Below are 4,819 nucleotides of genomic sequence, written 5' to 3'. Positions count from 1 at the left end.
AGATCTCATTTTTTTTAATATTTATTATTTTTCATTTTAATTGGACACAATTTATTTTACTTATATTTTATTTATTTATTTTTATGTGGTGCTGAGGATTGAACTCAGGGCTAGTCCAGTGATCTACTGCTGAGCCACAACCCCTGCCCTTAGAACTCAAAATATTGGACCACGTGGAGAGAGATCAATAGAAATCATTCTAGTGGGGCACAAAACAGAAAATAATCAAAAGAATAGATCTGTTGTGTGGTCTTTTCCAACACCTACCAATTTTCCATTCTCCTATATTAATGAAGCACAGCAATTCATTCCTACATTATCTACGTGAGCTAGTGCCAGATCCCATAAATTAAAGGGCTTAGTCCCACAAGTCTGCCCCCATTTTGTTTACCAGTTGCAAGTAGGGTCCCCAAGCTACCCACACTTCTCAATCAATTCAGAATTCAGGGGTTCCCATGACCCCCTTCCTCAGGTTCAATAATTTGCTGGAATGACTTGCAGAACTCAAGAAAGCACATACACAACTGCTGGTTTATTGCAAAGGATACAACTCAGCATCTTCCAAATGGGAAGGATGCAAATAACAAGGTAGAATGGGTGGGCTGTGGGAGTGTGGTTATAGCACATCCATGTGTTCATCAACCTGAAGCTCTCTTGAATGTTACTGTTCAGGAATTTTCATAATAGTTTAATTACATAGTCATGATTGATTATGTTGTTGGCCATTGATAACTGAGCTCACTCTCCAGCTTCTCTCTGTTTACTGGAGACGGAGGGAGGTTGGATGAAGCTGTAATTGCCAAACCTCTAATCTTTTTCAGGTGACCAGCCCCATCCTGAAGCTATCTGGAGCCTTCTCCTCACCTGAAGTCATATTAGCACACAGAGAAAACGTTACCATTTAGAAGAGTTCCCAAATTTTGGAACTCTGTGTCAGGAATCAGGAACAAAGACCAAATACATATTTGTTATTATATTCTACCTATATCCAGCCATATTAACAATTATATTAAGTGTTAATGAACTAAACTCATGTAACCTAATATGGCTGCAATGGCCACATGTAGCTACCAGAATTCAAATTAATTTAATTTAAATCTGATTTAAAACACAGTTCCTTGCTTGTACGACACAGTTCAGGTACTCAATAGTCATGTGTGAATGGTGGCTATCATATTGGATAGTGAAGACAGAGAATATTTCATCTCTGAAAGTTCTGCCATGTGGCAAACACAGAAAGTGCAAATGGATTTTAAAAAGCAAGACCCAATATGTATTGTCCACAAGAGTTACCTATAAAAATAAAGTTACAGAAAGATATACCATGCAAATAGTAAGCATAAAAGGAATGCTAGAGAAACTATATTAATGTTTGATAAAATAGGCTTCAAAATAAAGAACATTATTAGAGATAAAAAGGGTTATTTCATCATGATAAAAGGATTCATTCAACAGGAAGTCATAATAATAATAAGAGCTCATATGCACAACAACAGAGCATCCAAATGCATGAAGCAAAATTGAGAGGATTTAAGGTTAAATAAATAATTCCCCTATCATATTTGGAGATTTAAATATCTCTGTGTTACTAATCAACAGAATAAACAGACAAGAGAATCAGTAAGGACACAGGATTTGAGCAACACTCTCAGCTGTCATGACCTGACTGGTATTCATAGAAAGCTACATCCAACAGTAAAATGCATGTTCTTTGAAAATGTGCTTGGTACTTTTTGTGCTAGGCTATAAAACAAACCTCAATAAATTTGAGAAGATTAAACTCATAGTTTTTTTTCCTCCTAACCACAAGGAATTAAATTATGTATCAATAACAGTGACATATCTAGGGAAGCCTGTTTTGGAAATGGAACAGATTTATAAATAACCCATGAATCAAAGAAGTAGTGGAAAAAGTAGAAAATATTTCAAATGGAATAATAACAAAATAGCAATCCACATTTATGGGAATGCAGCAAAAGCAGCATTTAATAGGGAAATTTAAATCTTTCAATGATCATATGAGGAAAGAAAGAAGATCTATAATCAGCGATCTAAGGTTCCATCTTAAGAATCAAGGAAATGCAATGCAAACTGAAAATAACTAGAAGGAAGGAAATGAAGCTAAGAGCAGAAGTCAACAAAATTGAAGAACAGTAACAGAGAAATGTAACAAAGCCAAGGGTCAGGAAAGAAGCTGAGTATCAACTGTGAGGCTCATGGGTCTGAGGGGCAGAATGCCCCACAAGGTCATCATGTCTTTTTAGCAAGCACCTGGTCATGTGAGGGAACTTGCTGACATTATCTTTCTTTCGTGTACAAATGGTGTTGTGAGGCTTGTATTATTTTTAATAGTATTTTGAAATTTAAAATATTAGCATAAACTGACTTGTTCAAGGCAGGGAAGTGGCTCACCACTTTCTTATGCTTCCTTTTTTTTTCTCCACATATTTTTATTGGTGCACTATATAGTTGCATATAATGGTAGGATTTGTTTTTACATATTAGTACATGCACACAATATAACAATACAGTTTGGACAATAACACTCCATAGCACTTTCCTGCAACCTCACCCGACCCCTGGGTTTTCCTATGCTTCTGATTTCTCTTTTGCCCTTATAGCACTGTTAACAAGAACCTCTGCCTGATTTCTCACTGCCATTACATCTGCTGGTTCTCTGCAAAATGAAAACCCATATATATTCCATCTAAGATGTGGGATCTTTAGTTCTGGGTTTGCCCTTGGTACCAGGTATCCAGGAGTGTTCTACTGTTCTTGTTTCAGTTTAACATGCTGCTAGAATTTGCAAGTAGCATGCACATTGTAGAATGTTGGTTAAGGGTACATAGATTGAATAAGCTCTGGAGATCTAATTATACCATAGTAACGATAGTTCCTGTTACCATATGTATACTTGAAACTTGCTAATAGAGGAGATTTTTAAATAAACGATTTCTATTTGTCAACTATACCTCAATAAAGCTAGAAGAAAGAGGAAAGTTGTAATTAATATATAGAAAATGGCAATTTGATCAATGATCTTTTGTTGTTAGTTCTCATTTGAATTTTTTGTTTAGTTCCTTTTTGTAAGTGGCATTCGTAAGACTAAATAAAAGTTTAGATAAGGTACAGAGAAGCAATAACATTTTATTTTTATACAATTTGATCATGATTTTTTGGGGGGATACTGGGGACTGAACCTGGGCACTCAACCACTGAGCCATGTCCTCAGTACTTTTTAAAATATTTTATTTAGAGACAGGGTCTCATTGAGTTACTTAGGGCCTTTTTAAGTGCTGAGGCTGGCTTTGAACTCTCAGTCCTCCTCCTGCCTCAGCCTTCCCAGCTGCTGGGATTACAGGTGTGCACATTGTTTTGCTCAGTGTGCATTATCTTCTTTTTTTTCTCACAATTAGAAGACAAAACATTTACTTTAGTGGAGAATCTTGGTCTCTAGTGAAAACTAGAAATACTGGAAAACTTTGCTACCTAGTAATTTTTGAGGTATACAGATTTGACCATACCATATGTTAAATGTTATTCTCTAAAACCTAACCACATTTAATAAGAAAGCTTCACTGAAGATGATCTTTGTTCAGTCCACCAGTACCAGCATCACTTAAGAGGTGGGATGGGAGAGCAGAGTGAACATGTGTTTGAGTCAGAAAGATTTGGATTTAAATACCAACCTTGCCACCTAGTATTTTTGTAATTTTGATTGAAGTCCCTTAATGGGTTTAAATGTCAATATTCTAAGTACTTACTTCACAAGGTTACAGTGTGCTTTTGGAGAAATTATGTAAAGTGCCTAGCACATAGGAGGCCCTCTTTGACCTTAGATGCAAGATACTATAAATACCAGATTTTTTTGCATATTCAGAGGACTAGTATGACAGGATGAAAAGAGGAAGGTCTTTAAAGTTGCACAAAACAAGCTTCACACTCTGTTGTCATGCATTGGGGTCTGACTTTGGGCCAAATTCTTAACACATTTGAGTTTCCTTTTCCCCAAAGAGGAGAGAAAATAAAAAAGATTAATCCTCAATCATATCTATAGACACATGAGGATTGAATAGGTCAAGATATTCAAACATTTAAAACACTGCCTGACACAGTAAATGTATCAGTTACATCATTATTATGGTATTAAGTTTTTTCTATTAAGATTTGGTTTTTCTACCAGGTTCCCTTTATTTTCACTATGTTCAAACAATCAAAGCCTCCAGGAATATGATTAACATTGTTGAGCTTAGATCAATTTCTGGTTGAAATGCTAGATGTTTAATTTCATCAATGCCTTTGTTTATGGGATCTAGAGAAGTGAATCTCACTGTTCCACATGCTTCAGAGTAGAAAGATGCTCATGAGCTCAATAGAGGTTATTTTTTATAGCTCCAACAACCATATCTTTATGATTGATGACTGTTGCTTTAAGATTTTTTAAAAAGTTTTATCTGAAAAATTCATATTTCAGATTATTGATTTCTACTGAACTTGCCTACTTTTCAATGCACCAGAAGCTATGACCAGTAGGTACAATGCAGTATTTATTTGATTAAAATTCCTTTAGCTTAATTTTCTTGTTGCTAGTGGCAACCAACGAAAGAATAGATCTAAAATGACAAGCAACAGCCACAGTGATTGCAGTCCATGTTTTTATCTTTCCCCAGTTGTGGTTTTAAAATAGCCTCTTCAGAGCTGGTAGTCATAAAACCAATTGCTGTATGTACCACTTTAGACATATTGACAAACCATCCACCTAAATAACCCTGTCTCTCTAATGAACCTCTTCCCAAGTTTGGAGAATCAACCTGGGTCA

The sequence above is a fragment of the Callospermophilus lateralis genome, chromosome 12 (assembly GCF_048772815.1).
Source record: "Callospermophilus lateralis isolate mCalLat2 chromosome 12, mCalLat2.hap1, whole genome shotgun sequence".
NCBI classification, from domain to species: Eukaryota; Metazoa; Chordata; class Mammalia; order Rodentia; family Sciuridae; genus Callospermophilus; species Callospermophilus lateralis.
Note: the sequence above shows the minus strand (reverse complement) of the source record.